General features: G+C 45.3%; 1 long non-coding RNA gene across 1 annotated transcript in view; it reads right to left on the bottom strand.

Annotated features, from left to right (window-relative positions):
- Positions 1–12536: 12536 nt before the first annotated feature.
- LOC138525761 (uncharacterized) overlaps positions 12537–21844 on the bottom strand; it is a 205975-nt gene continuing 196667 nt past the window's right edge. Inside the window, exon 4 of the long non-coding RNA XR_011283421.1 lies at positions 12537–12621. This is a non-coding gene — a long non-coding RNA (uncharacterized lncRNA). The remainder of the gene's footprint in view (positions 12622–21844) is intronic.

Raw genomic sequence — 21844 nt, 5'->3', positions numbered from 1 at the left:
GCTGCTACTGTTAATGGCCAATCAGTACCATTATGGCAGTGCCTGGCAAATACCTCTGCTGTATCTATACAAAGGCCAAAACTATTGGCATTGCCAAAGCTTATTTGAAATGTAGCAGAGGTATTTAAAGCACAGCTCCTTGGTGAAGATACAGCTATATGTTCTTTTCTACCAAAATCGATCGACCGTTAGCTAATTAATTCTGGGATCTCTTGAAAGGTATAGACCTGCCTCATTAGCTAAGCATTTGGATCTCTTGGTTACATATTTATTGAGCATGGGGAACTTTACTAGAACATTGGAATGCCAGTTTGCTAGCATATTAAGGTTGCTGTTTTCTTAAATCCCCTAATTTGGAACCAAACGCTAGTGCTTTCAGAAATGACTGCTTAAACACAGGCCTGGGCACCGGGAACACTGTAATTTCTGGTCTGCATGTCTTCATGCATCTGCAGGAGGCAGCCCACGTTGTTTTTCAAGTGTTCGTCATAGTTGGATAAATTATCCAACTATGACGAACACTTTGGATTCTTGGGGTTGACTTCAAAACTGGCGCCCCATCTCCTATACAGTCCCCATCCCTGTTGTTCTAGGCAGTAATTGGGGAGTTATATTTCAGAAATGGTCCCTGTGAAGCCCTTGGCTTTCTTTTGCTTCTTACCCTTTCTTGTTTGTTTTGCTTCTCTCCAATGTGCTCTTCTCCTCCTCTGCTAAACCTCGAGCCTTAAAGCTGCAGAAACGTGCCTGAAAGCGCTACATGATCAACTAACAAAACAAATCCTGTCCCTGCTATCTGTTTCTCATGCCATCTTCTACTCCGACTTGTTCATTTGGGGTTACTGAAAGTTGGAAAAAAGTGCTATTGACAAGTTACATTGTGTTATGTTAGTGCGACGGAGCACCCGTCCCTCGTAGAATCTCCTTTAAGTTCTTGGCTTGCAGAGAAAACAGTGTCTCGGTCGCCCCACTTCTTGAGTTTGCACCACCTGAGCAGTAGCATTCCAGAAGTTGTACCTGCCCTTCTTGTCGCCTCTTAGTATTTGAATTTCTTGTATCACTGCAGAGTTCTGACATTTTTAGTTTATAGTTTTTCGGGCACAACAGTCAGGTTTTTGTCCTACTGTTGGTGGAACCCATTTGCTGGCAACCTGTTACCTTCCTCTCCCTCTCTGTACTACTCCAACTCTACCACTATTTAAACCCAACCTCAAATCCTGCCTCCCTTCTGAAGAACCTGTTTCCCAGCACTCTGTTACTTCATCCTGCTTTACCCCCTGCCACCCCCCTACCATCATGGACAACCCAACAGCACTTTTCTGTCATACATCCATCCTTAATTTAACCCTTCCTCCACAATTCAGTTCCTATGTTATTCTGTCCAGCCCTGACCTCGTCCCTGGTTTGTTTCCACCTTCCCATGCAACATCTGGTCTTCAAGTCACGTTCTCTCACCCCATTGTCAGGGGCTCTTGTCCTCCGCTCTGTGATCATGTTACATTTTATATGCGTTTTTGTGCCAAAAATGCATCGCTTTCTGTGATTCCCATAAACAAATGTGGTGTTGGGGTGGCTTATCACTGCTCTTCAGTATTTCATGAACGTCCATGCTGGTCTCTAGGTTAATTGGTGGTCAGTCATAATTTCGAAAAAATAATGTTGAATGACAAAAATGTCGAAAAAAATGTCGAATTCCGTTTTTTTAAATTATATATTTATTTTGGGGTCCGGGAGTAAAAAAAAAATGGCTAAAACAAAAAAAAAAATTTAAAAAGGGGGTTGGGTGGGAACCCCCCATTTAAAAAAAAACCTATTGAAAAAAAAATTCTACATTTTTTTTCCGACATTTTATTTCTCGAAATAATGACTTTCAACATTATTGATTTCGAAATTATCACTATAAACCAGGTTAAATATTATGGTCTCGCTGAGTGGTTACCGTGCACCTGGGCAGCGATGGCGCACAAGCGGCTGCTTATACACCGCACTGAACAGTTTTTAATACTCGGATTGTGCAATCTTCATGGGTTTGAAGTCCAAGACTCTTGGCTTGGCTTTCAGATTGGAAACAGCATTTCAGCGCAGCTGTGTCTGCATCTGCAGCCCTCATTGTAATTGGCAGCCGTTTCTAAGTCACATTGCACAAGTTGTTAGTGACTCATCACATAGACTTTGTCCCAAAATAAGGATAACGTGGAATTCATTAGAAAAGGTTCTTGTTCAGCAATGGTATTGTGCAAGGGGGAAAACTGCTGGCGATACAGGCATGAATTCTGGCTGTTTGGAGTGCATAGAAATACAGTAGCAGTGTTCTGTCCGATCAAGGGCAGTCCATGCACTATTCAGTCCAGTGTTATTAAAGTTGGTGCCTACCCTCCAAAAGCCCTTTTATTGCTCTCCAAAAGGAGAAAACCCCATGCGCTCTTTAAAAGGGCTTCAAAAAAGTAAATTCACAAATGCACGCCATTTTTTGCTTTCCAGATAATCTATATATTTGTTTTCTCCCCTCAGGGATTTCAAAGATACAGGCACGTACGTTTCATGCCTAATGACCAATTCTGTGGCGAGAACGAAATCTAGTTTTTTTACTTCCCCGGCCCAAGAAACCCTCACAGCATATACACTTGGGGAGCAGAGATGCTTTTGGTGTCTGCTCCCTGGGCATAACCTAGTAAGTTGGTGCTACTTTTGGGCAATGCACGGTTAGCAGATTTCCTGCAAATCTAATTGCCGCACAAGATGTAAACTGGAACATGTCCATTTAGTTTTTTTTTAGTCTGGGTTTTAGGCACCACGCGTGTACAACATCTTTGTGACTCGTTAAGCTTTGAATGTTTGTAGATGTGCCCTAATTCTCAATTTTATACAAATTAAATATACACACACACACAAACACGGGGGAAAATTAAAGTTCCAAGCTTACCAGCCGGCCGTCAAAACGTTACTCTTCACTTCCTATACATATGCACAGCGCACCGTTTTCTGGGTTGCCAAGAATCAAATGTCGCTAGCCAATGGCTGGGGGCGAGTGCACATTTTGGTGCAAAACGTGGCAGAATTTTTTATTTTTATTTTTTGCAGAAAGGAAAATAGATGAAGGATCTGTTATCTTTTTTGAGTTCCTTGGGGTGTCGCTCATTCTTCAAAGGGAAGTTCCCTTTTATTCGACGCATGTATGCGCTTCTCGAGCTTGCAGTGGCAGGCACCTGCTTTCAGCTTAGTTATGGCCTCAATTTGCTCGCCAATGAGCAGATCTCATCATTGACGGACCCAATGCCCTATTCCAGTTTCGTACTAAAGTTATTCTTCCCCCTCACACATACATCACTCCCTTTTCCTCTGTTGTTTCATGAGTCTCGGTTCCTTGAGCCCATAATGTTGTATCTCTCTTCCTTTGCTCCCAAAACTCTGACGTATCCAATTCTTTTCCCCAACATCTTGAACATTGTGTAGTAGCCATAACTTATGAAAACAGCTACCAAGGGACCCACGTCTCCTCCAGCACTGTCGGGATGATTATATAGAGCTGCCCCTGTGGTGTTTCCACTCCTCATCTAAACCGCAGCGAGGCACCGTCTCCTCCTCCATTGAAATGGTACGTTCCCTGCACCATGTTTTTTTATAGCAGATTAGGAGTTTTGCGTGTTTGTTAGAGCCTTCATTTTAATACCTAGAGTAATCCTAAAGTGTAGGAATCTCCCAGAATTCCTTTTAATCTAGTGTGCAATTTATTTGTAGGTCATGAAAAATTTTTAAAAAACGTCCCGGAAACCTTGACCTAGATATTTAATCCCTGCTTTGTCTATACTAGTAGTTCTTCCACTCTTGATCTGTACCTGGTCATGAAGCCAGGTTGGAGCTGTCTGGAGCAGATTCAGGTCCAGTGCTCTCCTGTGAATGAAACAAATAAGGGGTTGTCTGATCTCAAGCTGCACCAATTTAAGGACCTAAAGTATTAATCATATTATTTGTAGCCAGAGCTGCAGTTGTGTGGTGTGTGGTGCACAACCTGGTGCTATAAACGACCGCTATAAAAGAACCACCCTTGTTCCAAGCGCTCTGTATATCTAATTTATCAACAAAATATGTGCTGTACGGTCAGTTAATCATGTTCCAATGAAAAGATAAACCATGCAGAACGCTGCGTAATAATTACTCATTTCACGCTAACAACATTTATACTCCTGGAGTATTGTCATTCGGTTGGATGTTTGGCAATATATGCCGGCAGGACTGGAGGGCTCTGAACATTGGATTTGAAATTGGAATTTGTTGACTAGGAGAAAAACGCAGATTCTGGGTATCCGGCGTAACAAGTAAGGCAGAAGCTACCTCCGAGAAACCAAGAGCTATTACAGAGTAGGCAGTAATTCTTAACTTTGCGCAAAATGCAAACTCCAACTTTTCGTTCATTTAATGTTATCCAATATTCTTAGCAGATTTTCTGGTGGAGTCTTTTCTCTGGAGTCGTTCCTCACACTCTATTACCTGGAGGAGTGGCATTTGTGCTGCCTCTGGTGGAGATACACTCTTAAGCCTCACTCCACACGGAGTGAGCAGAGTGTTCTGTGCCTGAAGCAAGAGAACTCTTTGCCGCTTCGATGCAATGGTTTTGTGGTAAGACTATCTTTCTCTCCATTTCTGAAGGAGGTGACAGAACAACGAAGCGCAAAGCCACCGGGCTGCTCGCAGTGCGGACTGCGAAGCGTGCTGACAGGTTGGTGGCTGGTATCAGTCCTAAGTTCATGGGGACTCGCAAAGCTACTGCGACTGCGTTAGTCAAATTCCTTCGGCGAACAATCTCTAATATCCAAATTCCCCAGCTACTTGTGCACTACTGAACCAAACTGATCCCATTGACGGAAACCGATTGGGGTCAGATACCATTAACTCTGGTGAGACATCCTGCCTGAGGAAGGATAAGTCACTTATCGAACATCTATCTTCCATCATTGTCGGACACCACAAGAGCAGGTCTATCTCCCATTCATACACCCAAATCTTGCCCTCGTAAGACCTTCCAGTTTGGTTCAGCGAGGGAATCTCCTCATCCCAAATCCCCCAACAAAATAATGGTTTACTATCCAGCCCGCAAGGAGAGCTGTGTCCCTTCTCTAATCACTGAAGGTCTTTAAGCTCCACTGCTACGGCACTCGGCAATCAGTGGATGGCTGAGCTGTCCAGTTCTGTCCCCTGCCTGGGAACAAAACTCATTGAGACTCTACGGCCCTTGGCGGGCGCTCTGGTCCACCTATATCTGCATGTGACGAGAGTTCTATCTCTGTGGGGCCTGGCGCTGTAAATTGCAAAGATGACTGTAATGATAATGATTAATGATAAGTGCATCCCTCCAAAACTATCCTTTAACTTCAGTGAACCTCTGCCTGTGTTTTCCAACATCGTTGGCTTGCCCTTGGATGGAACGCTTTCTAATTTCCCAGATGTATTCAACTTGTCTGGCCCATACACACAGTACCAGCAGCTGTGATTCTGCTTCCAAGTTTTGTGTTCTGGAGAACTTGCTTTCCACACTCAAGATGTCATCAGTGCGGGAGAGGAGTCATTTAAAACAACAAGACAATGCACAGGCTAAACACGTGAGCTCCTTAAAGATTTTGGAATCTATTCAGTTAGGTCACTCCACCAAGCTAGCAGAAATTGGGGTCAACATCAAGCGGCTGATGACTACTGATCAGCAAATGTGTCAGCCCCCATTATCCCCGGTTATCTCTGCAGTAGTAATGTTGCAAGGAGCTCCTAGTTGCTAGTCCACTGGAAATCTCTGAAAAAAAGGAAGGTCATCTGTCAGGCAAAAAGGTACGGCAAATGAATTTGTGGCAACAGAAAAGCCACCCTTGTCACAATTTTAGACCCAGTGGTTCTGGCCCTGTGAGGTTTTTTTCTGTATTTAAGGTGGCAGGCCTCCCTGTTAAAGGCCCCTTTACTGATCAACAGGCAACAGGAAATAAGATACACCCCCTCTCTCACCCGTAAAAAAACAACCACAAGAGACCTGTGCCGTGGTGACCATACCTAGACTATTGGAGGCACCAGGTAAGGATGCAGTTTTGCATTTTTGGACCTTTGGTGGGTCGATCAAATTAAAGAAAGCTCCTACAAAGGCATACCCAAGTCCAATTGCGCTGTGCAAACATCCTTCACCATCATGAACACTAGTATCCTTCATCCGCCCACAGTCGATGTGGTCACCCATGCAAACGCCTCAGTGTCAAACATGCCTTTGTTTGACCTAACCTCGCCCTGTCCAGCTCCGCTGGTCATGCCAATGACGACAAACAAAACCAAAGGAAAATGGAGGGGGCACCCCGATAACCCGGGCGGTGTCCTTCTCCTGTCCTACCCCTTCCCCCTCGGGACGAAGGGAAGGCGCTGACAGAAAGCACGGCAGAAATCAGGAAAGCCAGCGAAGGGCTACAAAGAAGGGGGCGGAGCTACCCCCCTTTATAGCGGGTGGGCTCCTTACTGCAGGCAGCCAATAAAGGGGTGGAAGAATTTCTGTGGTTGGAGTATGCCGGAAAAAGTGACCTCTCAGAAGGGGTGAACTCGGAGCCGGTGGTTTGAGTTCAAGGAAGGAAAGGGGGTCGGTGCAGAAGGTGCCCCAGAACAGGCACTACGTGGTAAAAGTAAAGCCCCTGGTTGAATTTACAAAAGAGCGAGGGCACTGGCAAACGTGGGGCATGGGAAATTTTGCAAAATATTTTGGGCACAAAGTACACTAAGCTTCTGGAGAGGTGTTTCACAGAACAGCCACGGGCTGAAATGGGGTAGGGGCTGAAGGTTCCCGAGAGCAGGCACAACGTGGCCAAAGTGAAGCCCCTGGTTGAAGTTACAAAAGGGCGAGTGCTCTGGCCAGCAGGGGGCATGGGAAAATTGGTCACAAAGTGCACTAATCTCTTGGAGAGGTGTTCTCACAGAGCGGGCAGAGGCTGATTAACTCAAAATCCCCGGAGTATTAACAGGTGGAAGGCAGACACTTGGCAGCTAAGGGGAGGGAGCTCCTTGGTGGGAAATCAGCACAAACCTCTTGGAAAGGTAAAATAAGGAAAAGGGGGGAGCCACGGTGGGCGGTAACTCACCTGTGGCGTGGCAGTGTTTGGGCAACCAAACACAAGAGACAGACTCCGGATGAGCCATGAGAAAGTCGGAAGGGTCTTCGCTCTTCTCGGACCAGCGTCCCCTGGGAGCCTAAGCGGCAGGGGCGTCTGGGGGAACTACAAGGGCTTAGCTTCCCCCAAGGAAACGACAGTCTCCCCGCCCAGGAACACCTGCATGGGCAGGCGAGGATCAGGCGGAAAGGGTTGGGAGAGTTGGTCCTTTACTGGACTTTGCGAAAGAAAGGGGGAAGCAGATTGGTGGACACGGAGCAGTCGCCGCATCTTCAGAGTTATTTCCACTAATGTGTGCAGTGTGTTTTATAATATTGTGGAAAATAAATCTGCTGCCTTTTTATGCCAAAAAACAAAAACAAGACTCATTATACACATTTCTTGGGGGGAGAAAAGGGAATGAGCAGTTTTCTATGTAATGGGTCCAAATGGACGGATGCACGGGTTATGTGTAAAAAGAGAAGGGTGTCAATACAGGTCAGCCAAGGAAAAGGCTGGATCAGCCAGCAGTAAAGGTCAACGTGATCTGGCTCCTGTTTACAACCTGAAATACCACTTTAACATCCCTGAAGCCATGACCACTGCTACCATCTGAGCGCCTAGTATACCTGGACCCAAGGACATCACTGCCATTTTCACTGAGGCCCGATCCAATGCTTGCTCTACAGTGGCTGGATCCTTGCTGCTCGACTCTCGCCAACCGTCTGTTAATACGGAGAAGGCCCTGCAAATCAGAAGTCTCTTCCGGAAGGACCACTCCGATTATTTAAATCAGGCACAGATTTTGGAGCTGTTCCATTCTATCGTCCCGCTGCATAACATACATGCTGATGATATTAAAGTTGTGCACCAATGTGAAGAAGCTCAATTTGTCCCCTTTGTCCCTATGGGTTGGCTGACTATGTCGCTGAATACTCCCAGTTCTTTTTACAAGCTGGATATGAATGCTTTGCAAAGTTCCTAATCTGGACAAACCAAGATGGATGTTGCATGTTGCATGTTTATTACCGGTGCCTGTGACCATGACTATTCAACCCCACGCCCCCCCGTCCCATCATGATCATTTCCATCTCAAAAATTTGCTCTTGGAGGCTCCCAAATGACGATGACCGTTGGGAGTTGGTACAACAGTGGCACTTACGGGGTCCCTAGTAGCACTTTTCTATCTCTTAGTTGGAATACCAGGGGATACCTTCATCTTTATGAACAAGACGGTTTGCTAGATCACATTGATTGTTTTGCCTCAATTGCACTACAGGACACTTGGCTTGTGGATCCCTTTTGTTTTGCATTATCCAAAAGTATGCTACTAAGGGGAAAATGGCCAGACCGAAGGGTGGCTTACTCCTGGGTGTAAAGAAATCACTTTTACTCACTGAGGTCCATTGCAACTCTTCGAACTTTCTAGTAGGTAGAATGACCTCCACTGGAGCCTCTGGGATTGAAGAAATTATTCTTGTTACCATCTATGATTCCCCCATGTGCCCTACCCCATTCAGCAGTCTTCAAGGATTTTGAGGGATGACTTGACTCTGTCACCTCTGCCTCCCCTATTATTTTGACTGGAGATTTCAATTCTCGCATTCCCAGTAATTTCATCCTGGTGGCTGAGGTAAATGAACCATATCGCTCTGGTCTGGCTGCCAAAGGCAGGCTAGATTGCGCCTTTCCACGTGGCATCATTTGGGCGACTCTGGTCTACTCTAGAGGGTTTATGCTGACTGAAGCCCGCCCCTTGGATTGTCCCTCGCAGTTCACAAGGTCTACCGCTGTCAGCTCCAGCATCATTGACTACATTTTTGTGGCCAACAACCTTTCTTTGATTATCGATATGGCCATAATGCCATAATTTCAGTTGCTGGCTCAAGACTGTGGAATAGCCTTCCATTGAATCTAAGAAGGGCAAATTCCCTATCTATCTTTAGAGCAGGCTTAAAGACTCATCTGTTTCTGTAGATATGGTCCCTCTGTGAATTTTAATGGCATCAACTTTTATAAGGCTGATTCTCTGTCTCCTCAGCCTATGGTTGCATCTGCGCCAGGATTCGATTAAGTTCATTGTGTGCACTATATAAATAATTCATAATCCAATGACCTCAGAGCGACCACTTGCCAGTTTTCCTGAGCCTTGATACAGAGAAGCATAATTTTGAAGACCAGACCACGGGGTCTGTTTCGATTAACAATGCTCTGACCAGTGTAGTATTGACCTCCACTAAAATAGAGGCTGCGTCGGCCACCGTACACAGGGTATTTGAAAACTTTAATTCATCTGGACTCAGTTCTACATCTCTATGGATCAGCACTTGGGCCATTCTAAAATGGCAAAATATGAGGAGTGTGTTTTGTCCATAAACAAGAGTATCTTCCCTAACATCATGGGAAACAAGCGGCAGGCCACTGGCTTGTACAAAACCCACAGACATGGTTACGATAAAAAGATCTCGCCAAAAAGAGCTGCGTAGCCTGGCTTCCTGTGTTTCAGACCAAGTTGAATATGCTACACGTAGGAGAATCATCAGGGCAAAAAATACTCTATGGCTAAGATTCCATCGACAGTTTAGAGAATGTCCGGATTGTAAACAGAAATAACAAGACTTGTTCCAATATTAATGGAGTCTCTGAGCAAGACTGTATCAATTTAATGACTGCTATGTTAGGGGGCATCAATCTGGACCCAACTAATATCCACCATCAGCCTGGAGCCTGGCAGTTTGAAAAAAGTAAGGAGGAAGTCGCCAGATTGATTAAAACCAGCAAGTCATCTCGGGCCCCTGGCCCTGATGGTCTCTGTAATTTGCTGATTAAAGCAGACGTTGGCCTATGGGCTGATGTCCTTCACCATCTCTTTTGCTCCATTGCTGCCACCCAAACACTTCCTTGATCCTGGCGCGGTAGCATTTTGGTTCCTGTGCTAAAGAAGGGTTCCCATGCCGATCCTTGCAACTATATCCTTTTGGCTATGCTGGATGTTCCATCGAAGGTCTTTGCCAGGGTTCTTCTTGTGGAATTAACTAGTTGGGCTGAGGCCGCAAACATCATTCCATGGAATCAAACTGGATTTCGAAAGGGCTGCTCCACTTCGGTCAATGCGTTAACTCTCATAGCCATCATGGTGGATCCTCAGTAGACCAGTAAATGCAATATTTGTCGACTACAGTTCAGCATTCAATATGGTAGATCGTGCTAGGCTGACTAACTGGGGGATTCCGTCATTTCTCCTAAAAATGATCATGTTACATGACGAGACCCAGGACAAAGTGCGGTTGGAGGGCAACAGTGGAACATCGTGCTGAATCCATACCAACCTGGGCCTCAAGCAAGGCTGCATATTGGTTCCCTTGCTGTTCAAATTTATCAGAGATGGGAAAAGCTCTGGCGTACCCAAATTGCATTCTGCCTAAACTAGGGGACCAAGTGGACAATGGATGGGCTACACTGATGACATAAAGTGCTGGCATCCACTTCATTCTTTGATAGTCTTACGGATCTCGGCTTGGCTTCCAGCAGCTGGTGAATGTGCCCATGCACACCTTGCCACTACACTTGATCTTGTATTTGCAAAAGACCCCATTCCTCTCAACCTTTCGGTTGAGCCTCTGCTCTGATAACTTTTTAGTATCCTTCTGACTTAAACTTACCTGTCCTCGTTTTAGGCCCTGTCTCCCAAAGATTCCTTGCTGGAACCAACAAAGTTTGTGGCGCTGAACAAACCTTGTCTCTTTTACGGCCAAAGTGGCTGAAGATTGTCTACAGGCTTCCCAAGTTGATCCTGAGTACCTCACTAAATCCTTCTTGACAGCAGCTAACCTTGTTGTTCCTTCCATACCTACCACCCAGCGTAATCGACCGTCACAACCTTGGTTTTCTGATGACCTTAGGTGTGTCCGTCTTCAGCTTCGGCTCCTATGGGACTGAGGAAAGGCTTGTCTACAAGGACTGTGCAAGAACAGTTCCGTCGCCTCCTTGTGTCCAGTACAGGAATCCGCTACCACAGAACCTAGAAAGGTGTGGTCTTCTTTCCCAGTGTTTACTACTGATGGGGTCGGCAAGGCCATTGCCCAGCTAAAATCTGCTGCCCCTCGGACCCTATCCCCCTTTCCATTATTAAGGATATTTCCCCGGGCCTCATCACCTGCATCACGCAAGCTGTTGATTTGTCATGCCAGACTGGCCACTTACCCGCTGAATTGAAACATGCAGGTGTCATCCCCTTGTTGAAATAGCCCTCCCTCGACCCTGCTCTTCAGCTAGCTTTCGCCCTATCTCACTCCTCCCTTTCTTTATGAAATTGTTGGAGGCTCGGATCTCTCCTCCTTTTTGTCTTCCTTTTTGGAGACTGCCAGTGTTCTCGATCTCTTCCAGTCCTACTTTCGTCCTGGGCGGGGGACTAAGAGTGTGATGATCTCGGTTCAAGACGATCTGACCAGGCTGCTTGACAGTGGTGGGATGGAAGCGCTGATTTTATTGGATCTTTCCGCGGCCTCCTGACACTGTCGACCACCCTACTCTAATATCTTGCATGGTTAAGATTGGCCTGGCGGGGTCAGTTCTCACCTGGCTCACTTCCTTTTTGGCAGGGTGTAGCCAGATGCTCTCTCTCCTCACTCCCCTCTCCCTTCCTCTCCGCTTTGTCTCATATTGCCTGTGGTGTCCCCCAAGGCTCCGGGCTATCGCCAATGTTGTTTAACCATTATATCAGGTCCAATAGCACAGGGAGTTGATCGCTTGCTTTGACATCTGTGCAGATCCTGCTGACGCAGGTTCGAATCCTGGCAAGGCCAAAACTCAGCCTTTCATCCTTTCGAGGTCGATAAATGAACACCACACACTGTGGGTAATAATGAGCAATGCTCAGATGCCTAAAGGTTCGTAGCGCTATATAAATGCTAAATTATTATGATATGCAGCGTCTTCTGATCCTCATCCGCTCCTTTGGCATCAGATGGTATGTCTACGCTGACACCAAGATCCTGGTCCGTCTAGATCTTGACCAGGCTGAGGTGTTGTCACGTCTTAGTCTCTGCCTGGCGGCCGTCGGGATTTGGATGAATCAGAATTGGCTAAAGCTCAATGGCGTCTAGATGGAGGTTCTTGTGGTTGGTGTCCCCCCTCCCTTACTGTGGACTTTGGCCTTCTGTCCCCCAGCAATGGGTGCCTTTCTGGTAATGGTGACGACTGTCAGGAACCTGGGTGTCATCTTCTCTGCGGAGAGAAACGAGGATCCAAAGACGGAACACTCCCGTCCCTTGCACACCTTATGTTAACGTCAGTATGACGCCTTGAAATTGACTTTAAAAATAAATTAGATATATATTCCAATGAACTTCAAATGATAATAAAATTTTAGAAAGAATGCAGTAATGACATCCAATGTAAAAGAGGATTCTTTATTCCAAACGCGAGAAACAGGGAGGATTCAATTCATTTGATTGTGGCTGACGCGTTTCAAGAAGTTCATTCTCTTCATCAAGAGCCCAGAATAATGAATTAAACACTGTAAATAAAGAAATATGTATAATCAGCTATTTGTAAACTCTCCATAACCGCTACATGCATTTAATGTTCAGCGTTAAACAAATAACATGTTCCCAAGAACAAATAAACAATCAAGTCGTCGTAATGCATTGTTTAAGGAAGCAAGGGTAAAATAAATGAAATGGGTCAACATGACCAGCACCTGTAAATAGTATCCAGAGCCACAAACTATCGGGACAAAGAATGGCCATTTTTCTAATGATAAATTGGAAATGCATTGTAAATTACATCGGCATGCATAGGTCAACTACCGAGTAATTATAAATGAATAGCTTACCAAGTTTTACTGAAGACCTGTAATTCAGTACATGTGGAAAGCCGCTAAATATGAGCGGGAAAGAAATTCTGAGTTGAATTCCAACATAGTTCATCCAGCGGAGTACAGCGGAATCTTGTGCACTCTAAAAGAAAAATAGTGCGTGCAACTATAAGTGTTAAATGCCAAAAGCGGCAAATATGGTGAGTGAAACAATGAACGGGCAACTACTCACCACTGCGGGATGCCCAATGAGTTCAAGGTAGGACCAACTATTACATCAAAGCGGTGCTTGCATGGCACGCAGTCTACGGATTTCACACGGGGCTCGCTGGGTCTATAGAGAAAAACAGCGGCCCCTCAAAATTAGTGTCAAAGTGACACGTAAGTATGCAAAGCTGAAGAGGCACGGCGAAAAACGCCTCGTGTTTCTAATAACTTACTTAGGACTTGTGATAGTTGTAACATCGGCTGATGAATAGTGGGCTACGGAGTAGACGGAGCTCGTACAAGCCCCTCCAGCTGGGAGGATGTCCCCAGAGATTGTTGCTATGCGTGGGACGCTCGTACAGATACACAAGCCCCTCGCTGCGGCGTTGGTCCGTGAAGCAAGGAAGGCATGCGTGGTAATAGAGAACGGACTAAAGTGATAAATATGAGTAAGATAGCAAGTTGGGCACACGCTAGAAAGCGGCGGACATCTTAGAAGGTGGAAAGATGTCCAAAGTAGAATTGAATCATGTTGAATGTGTGAGCTACTTACAATGGTTTAGATTTTAAGCCTGTATCCAAGCGGAAAAGAAATTGGCCAAGAAATTGGCCATCTAAGTTCCGATATGGTGACTCTGGATTTACATTGTGCGTGAAACAGACAAATATTCTTAAGGTAGCACAGAATTCGCTACTAGTAGTAGTTATAAATTGGAGAAAGGTCCAAAATGGCCCAAGTGTCTATGGAGGGAATGTGATCGTATAATGATACATGAAAAAACATCTTACTTAAGGTGACAATTATGTTTAAAAAGACAATACACAGAGATCTGTTGAGTGCAGGCAGAGCTAGCATTTAAAGAGACACAATCTAGCAACAAGTCAGCTAAAACATTTTAGAGAGAATTCGTCAGTAAGCCCCTTAGGTAGTAATGTGTTCAGTGTGTGTATCCAATATTTTTCTCTACGTGAGAGCATCGATGCAAAGTCCCCTCCCCTGTAGGGTTTTTTTACAACTTCAAGGATTTGAAATTTTAATTGTGCAATTGTGTGGTTATTCTCCATGAAATGTCTGGAGAGGGGGGATTTGATGTTTTTACATCTAATATTGGATTTGTGTTCCGTAAGGCGTTCTTTGAAAGGTCTTGTGGTTTGACCCACATATAGTTTGCCACAGGGACATTTGATCGCATAAATGACCCCGGATGACATGCAGGTGGCGTAGTGGCGTAGTTTAATGTTCTTCCCAGTATATGGGTGAACAATTTTTTCACCTTTTATGACGTTGTTACAATGAGTACAGCATAGACAAGGGAAAGTGCCGATTTCTTTAGTTTGTAGCACCATCTGTTTGTCTTTAGGTGGTATTTCTGCTCTGACCAGAGTGTCCCTCAGGTTCCTACCACATCTGAAGGCCATTATAGGTGCTTTAGGAAAGAGTTCTTTCAGTATCTGGTCGTTGTGGAGAATACTCCAATGTTTCCTGATGGATTTACTTATCTGGAAGCTCTGTCTTGAGTACTTGCTAATATGCAGTAATGGTGTATCCTTTGTTTTGTTTTTGGGTACCAGTAGTTGTTCTTTATTAATGAGTCCAGATCTTTCTTTGGCTTCCTCTAGGATGGTATTAGGATAGCCTCTGGCTGAATATTTTTCCAATAGGGTGTTGCTCTCTGCCACACTTTCCATGAGGACTCAGTTGTCGGCTGTCTGCAATGCTGGACACTACGATCTCGGGATTCTCAAGAAGGCCCTTCCTCTGCTCCCCCCGAAGGTCCGGCCACTGGTGGTCGCCGCCCTGGTATTAAGTCGCATTGACTATTGTAATGGGCTCTATTTGGCCCAGCCTAAGAGCCTGATCCATCGGCTTCAGCTATTGCAGAACTTGGCGGATAGGGTAGCTATGAACATCCCTATGGCAATTATATCACGCCGGTGCTCCATTCCCTGTTCTGGCTGCCGGTGGCGAAGCAAATTGAGATCAAGTCTCTTTGCCTGTTGCATCAGGCCTTTTATGGTCTTGATGCTAGTTATCTCCAGGACAAATTTCTCCACTACCGGCCCACTCGTGCTCTTCGCTCCTGCTCGGCCTGCCTGCTCACTGTTCCTCCCTCCCAACGCTTCCGGATCAGAGATCGTGCTTTCTCAGTGGCAGCAGCGAAATTGTGAAACACGCTGGCTCCTTCTCGGAGATGCACCGTCAACCACTTGGAATTTAGACTCCTCCTGTTCTAATAAGTTTCCTCTGTTTTACCTCCACTTATACCAGCGCCATGATATCCCTTGGGTGACCGTGCACTCTACACATTTTGTTAACATAGCATAACATCATCATTCTTGATGAGGCCTGCAAACAGCAATGGATAAACTCAAAAAATAATTTCGGCGGAAAACTCACTTAAAGTGAACATCTCCAAAGCCAAGATCATGGTGTTCGAACTTCCACGCAAACGAACGACCCGAGCCGCTTGGAATCTTATGGGTGTTCCAATTGAAGTCAACCAATATATCTATTTAGGTATTGCTTTCGATGCAAAACCCTTCAACTGAACGAAGTTAAGGTCTACTGTGCTCAATCATCTGGGGCCATCTGCTCTTTTGCTGCCAAAGGAGAGGGATATTCTGTGGGTTCCTTAGTCAAGCTTTACTCCATGAAAATTGCCCCCTTATCAGTTATGCTGCTGAGGTATGGGCGTTGGGTAGTTCTTTGGAGGCTGTCTGTTAGGGAGAATTCTCCTCTAAGGCTAATTTCCCTTACTTATAGAGTCCCCCAGCAGCTTTGCCTGTTTTGAAGGGTTTATTTTTTTCTCCTGCTAAGAGTGAGACCCTTTTCTCCCACTCTTAGACAGATTGCTAGTGTATGTTTTAGGCTATCTTGTGTGCTTATGGTCTATGGGGTTTTTCTCACCCTCATAGGAATCATCTTTTTAACATGTGTGGTACACAGCACCCTCTGTGCCGTACCACAGGGGTGTCGTAGCGACCCCCAAACATAGACTCCATACCCTGGGACTGACTACTATCTCACAGGGCATGTAAAGTCCCCATTGACTTTACTAGTCAATAATTATGAACTAAATCAAACAACCCATCTTAAAATGGAAGTACTGGAAAGGGTTAATAGTGTTTCCCTAGTGTTAATTTTCGAGGGGGTACCGTATAGTCCCTCTCTCAAAAGTTTCTGGCTGGTGGCAGTAGTTACTATCATAAATATTCGACCGCAAATATTTTCCTATGGGATTTTCCCATTGTTCTAGGCTACCACTTTTACTGACAGCCTCTAACATACAGCCGGTTTGTATTAATATTAACTTTAATCCGGTGGGTTTTTTTTGCCAGAACTTTAATAATATTTATTTTTCGTGTCTTTCTCTGAAATCCTAACGGGGGTCGGGGATCATTTGTTCGTCCTTTTGGCAGGCTTCTGCACAGAAGCCCTCCTCTCGGCGCCACTGAGTCTAGAGTAGACAGGATGTGTGGGAGGGAGAATAGGCTCCCTGGACAGGGTTGCCTACGCAACCCAAGTCGCACTCTGCCCTGATAGGCTGGGGTGTTCTCCCGCCAGGAGAGCGACCCCACTGTGTGAGTGACAGCTAGGCTGTTTGAATGGGGGTCTTGCTGCATAAAAGCAGGGTCCTGAGGACTGGAGGACAAGACGTCGCCACTGGAACTAAGAAACTGAAGAGGAGAGAAGCTGAAGACATCTGCAACGACTTCTTGCCTTGAGCTGGTGGGGCCAACCAGTTCACCAACCGCCTTCCAGGACCTGCCTTGGTCGAATCGCCAGTGCCCTGCACCGGATAGCCAAGCACCCGTCCACCACGAGCGCAATTTAAAGGACAGTACCTTTTATTTGTTTTGGCAGCACCGCGGCTGGTTTCATCCCTGGGCATTGCAGTAACTAGAACCGTCCTCCACGATGAGAGCCTCTCTTCCTCTGCTGGATCTCCCAAACTGCAGGAACTGCCAGGAACTACCGCCACCGCAGGAGCCTTTTCCACTTTTAAGATACATTGTTCCTCCAGGCCTCCCGCTTCGTTGGGTATCGCTAAAGGTGTTTTAAATCCTTTACTTACCTACTGGGTTGGCCACCCCTATCATCTAACATTGTCTTTCACCTTCTGCAGCCGCCTTTTCAAATCGTTAAACAAAGACTTAACTGCAGCTACTAGAACAGTTTGAGACTGGGCACATTGCCTTGTACCACTGACTCTGGCACAGGCCTATTGACTCTGGCTAAATCTGTTACAACTGCCTTCTCTAGATTGCTTCTCACCTAGAAATGTGTTGGTTCACCTAACTCTTATAACCACCTTTTCCTTCCCTCTTTTTAAACTTGTGAAGTGCCATTTTGCTCGGTTTTCACCTCAGTACTGCTTATACTAAAGTACTGCCTTGCCTAACTTGTTCACAATCTACTTGGGAAGTATTGTTGGTGTGTTCTAGAGACTAAACCTGTATAACGTGTCCTTTCCCTCCCTTTTGAGAAATTGATAGAGTGCCATTTCTGCTTGGTTTTCACTGTGCCGTTTTGGTTCAGTTTTCACTCTTGTTCAAACTTGCCTACAATTTAAATAGGGAGTTATGTATGCTCTTCTTGACTGATTTAACTTGCTTTAATAATAGTGATTTGTGTGTGAACATCAGAGTGTGTAAAATAAATATATACATTCTTTTTGATACAAAGCTTTGGTGAGGGTTTCCTGTCTGTCACTGTACTGGAAGCTTGTGCATGCCCCGAGTTATACCCTCATTCGGCTGCTGTTTGAGGCGCTCTCTGGCAACCCTGTTTCTGTGAAACCCTTCACCTTGGGAACCCTCATGCGATTGTCTGATACATGAATTAGGAGAGCCCTAGGCGATCCCTTAGAAATGAATTTCAATCAATTCAAAAGATCTATGAAATCCACAGCTGAATGGTTCTTCGCATATATCTTGGAAAGACAATTGGTTCCCTCTTATATCCAGAACTTCATAGGTAACCATTCTGCCTCAGACTATATGCGCCTCAAATTTAATGCAGTCAAAACTTTTGAGATCACTGGTGGTTGGCACAAAGTCGCTAGAAAATACAGATTTTGCCGGTTCTGCAGTGAACCAGACCTAGAATCTGTTCACCACCTCCTCTTTAAATGCTGTGCAATGATAGCCCTAGGGAGAAAAGTGACTAGAGCTTATTGGACACGACTCGTCTGCTAGCCCGGATGACCTTTGGGATACCTTCATGTTTGACAATCATCAGGGATGCTTAATTTTCTTCACTAAATTATGGAAAGAGATTTGTGAAATAATAGCAGTTTTAGAGGCGTGAACCACTTTATTAAGGATTGATGACCATGTAATGATGTCATTTTGTAATGATGATGTATTAAGTTATTCATTTAACTATGTAATACTAAATACAAATAACAAATATTCTCAAAAAGCCCCTTCAGTGTGTTCTTTATCATACTTTATATACATTCCAAAAACATACATAGTTAAAATCACTTAGCTAGGTTTGTATGGCAGCAGGGTCTAAAGTTGCTTCAAGCTAACCAGGCTACCCTTGGCTACAACCAGGAGATAAATAGCTCCTGGCAATTTCGAACCCTGGATCCTGCTTGTTAAACCTTTAAATTACAATATACACAGTACTAGGATCCAAAGTGTGGCATCATAAACATTGAAATTGAATTTCTGTCCGCGATTTGACCTTCTAATCGAAATGAAAAGCTTTTTGTATGTTCGCAAACGCATTTTTTAACTATCAAGGACTTCAATTGTTTGTCTTGACAAAGCCCTTTGGGCGAAACTAGTGGGCACCCTGTCGGCACTCATTTCCAAGACTGTTTTCGTATGACAATCTAGGCCCATATCTTTTTTGAATTTGAACTAAATGTATGTAAATCATGCACTTACTAACAATTTCATACTACAATTGAATTGGATATATATGTGTAAAGACCTTTTTATCTTTTCATTGTAACATGATTAACTGACTGTATAGCACATATTATGTTAATACATTAGCTATACAGAGCGCTTGCAACAAGGTTGGTACTTTTATAACTCTCTTGTGAATGTTCTGCTTGCTTACCTCCCTACAGTATGCCAAAACCAGGTGAAATAAAGGAAGACTCTTGGACTGCCTGACCTGAACCACGGTGTTGAATGATTTAGTAAAACACTACATATTGAACACACACTGTATGCTCCCTGCCCTTTAGCGGGGATCCGTGTACCTGAAATTCTTGGGCTGCTTAAACCGCAGGTATCTCTGATCGTGCTTGTTAGGAGTGGGATCTTCCGTATCTTTTCCCAGCTATTCTTGTGCTCGTAGATGTCCCCAAACTGTTATTTCAGGGATCATGAGGCTCTCCAAGGCCTTTTCCCACTAAGTAGAGCAGATATGGTCCACGCAGTCTACTGTGAAAGATACGCATTGTAAGTCCTGTGATCGATGGCAAATTCCTAACCTAAACTATTGGGGGTGTTGGTGTTCACAAAAAAGTAAGGGGAGGAGACCTACCTGTCTTGCTCCTCTCCCCAATTAGACACCCTGATATGTCCCTCACCCTGATGTCCACTTTGCCATCACACCATCATGAAGCCGTTTGACAAAGTTAATACTTTCTATAATAGCGAAATCGGGCAAGATCCTCAACAGTTTGCCTCCGATGAGGGCCTTCCCTGCATTAGACCATTGGATGAAGGCATAAGAATCTTCCGGTTGGTTGGTTGCCTTCCTTTACACAATCCACTTTTATCTTAGGAATTGGTGGTGTGAGCTATAGGAATGGCAAATCCCTGCGCTGATCAAGTTCCAAAGCTGTATGCTCCTCCTGCTGCCAGATACAGGGTCTCAGTGGGACAAGCTCACGGGTTCCTCTGTGTGGAGCTAAGAAAGGGAGAGGAGACCCCATTTGTATGGGCGCTGGACGTGTGAGAATTTCTCTTAAGTCCTGTTGATTTCGGTAAGTGATCAGTCAGACACTTAGTTGTGCATGTAATCTTGATTTTATTGGCACAATGTTGCCAGTAATTGTCAAAGCACGTGTAGTGCTTATTCAATTGAGGAAAGCCAATGCGTGTTTCGACCAAAGGTCTTTATCAAGGATGTGTTGTTTGTGGTAAGGTGACAGTGTATGTGGGTGACAGGTGAGTTTCTGCGAGGGTACACGCAACGTGTTTGGATACATTGATAGTTTGTAAAATAACATACATGGTTCATATATACAATGTGATTGGGTGCGGTGGGTGGTGTCGTGACAGTTAAATACATTTACATTTAGAGTACAGAGCACCTAAAATGTATGTTGTATAGGCACCATGGGCCACTACCATTCCCCTGTCACCCCATCGCCCCCCTAACACAACCTGGCACACGCCCACCAACCCCTCCCTCCATTCCTCAGGGGTGCCCATCGGGATAGCCCATCTAAGCACCATCTTGTTGCCACACACTGCACGCACCAATACATATGACCTCAGCACATACTTAGTAATTGCCTGCTGGCTCAGTGTCGTACAAAATCCACTACTGCCAACTACTGACATGCCGCCCATGCACATGCCTAACAGGACATGCTCATCAACACCTGCCATCTAGCATCGCAACAATTACCTGTTGGGCGCACGCCACTCGGCCACATGACTCCCTGATCATGTAGAAAGCTGGCTTACACAGCCACCTGCCGCACCCTCTTCGCCCTCAGGCCCCACAGGTGAACTATCGCCCCCTTGTCACCAACTATGCATTACCATCACTTGATTCCTCCTTGCCCCCAATTATACCCACGGCGTATACATGCCCATCCACACAGTGCCATCAACATCCAGCTTGACACACCTGTTTTCTACCACACACACCTCCCGCTTGCACACCAGCACCAACCATGCTGCTCATTTTGGTCACTACTCTGATCCCATACCTGTCCATCTCTTATTCTTTCCAGTGGCTATCCAGCATCCTTATTCAACTAATGCTATAATTCTTTGGTAAGATTCCCAATCATTAAAACAATTAGATCACCAATAAGGAGATCACCCAAGCTAACCATCTTCTATTCCTTCTCTTCTTCCTTGGTGCAAATTCGATTTTACTATGACATGTACCCCACAGGGCCTATACAACATAAATTGTGCCGGCTCTGTGCTATAAAATGTCAATGTATTTAACTGTCACAACACCACCCACCGCAGACCCCCCCACCGCACCCAATCGCATTGTATATATGAACCGTGTATATTATTTTATGAACTACCAATGTATCCAAACATGATGCGTCGTCTACCTTCATGGAAACTCACCTGTCACCCACATACACTGTCACCTTACCACTAACAGCAAAGGGTCGAGGTGATGTCCCTGGCCTTTGGTACCTGTCTCCATGTTGGGCGACCATTCCCTAGTCCAGCGGCTGTCCCAGGGAGCCCCAGCAGTGTCCCCATCCCTTCCTGAAGGGGAAAGCTGTAACGCAGGCCAGCCAGAGCTCTGCTCTGCCTTACCCTACTCTCCGCCCACTGCAACTAATACAGAACAGGACTGTGAGACTTGTCCTTGGCCTCAAGCCCAGGGAATCGTATCTCTCCAGCCCTGAAATCTCTCCCTCTGCATCATCCACAAGGCCTTGTGGGACAGGGGCCTGCACTACATCCAACTCTCTTCCAAAACACCTTCCTTCTCGAGCCCTTTGCTCAGCCACCTCCAACTCTCTGAGGGTCCGATGCTTCT

This window comes from Ambystoma mexicanum, chromosome 7p (assembly GCF_040938575.1).
Source record: "Ambystoma mexicanum isolate Mex_15411 chromosome 7p, UKY_AmexF1_1, whole genome shotgun sequence".
NCBI classification, from domain to species: domain Eukaryota; kingdom Metazoa; phylum Chordata; class Amphibia; order Caudata; family Ambystomatidae; genus Ambystoma; species Ambystoma mexicanum.
Note: the sequence above shows the minus strand (reverse complement) of the source record. Positions and strands in the feature narration are given on the sequence as shown.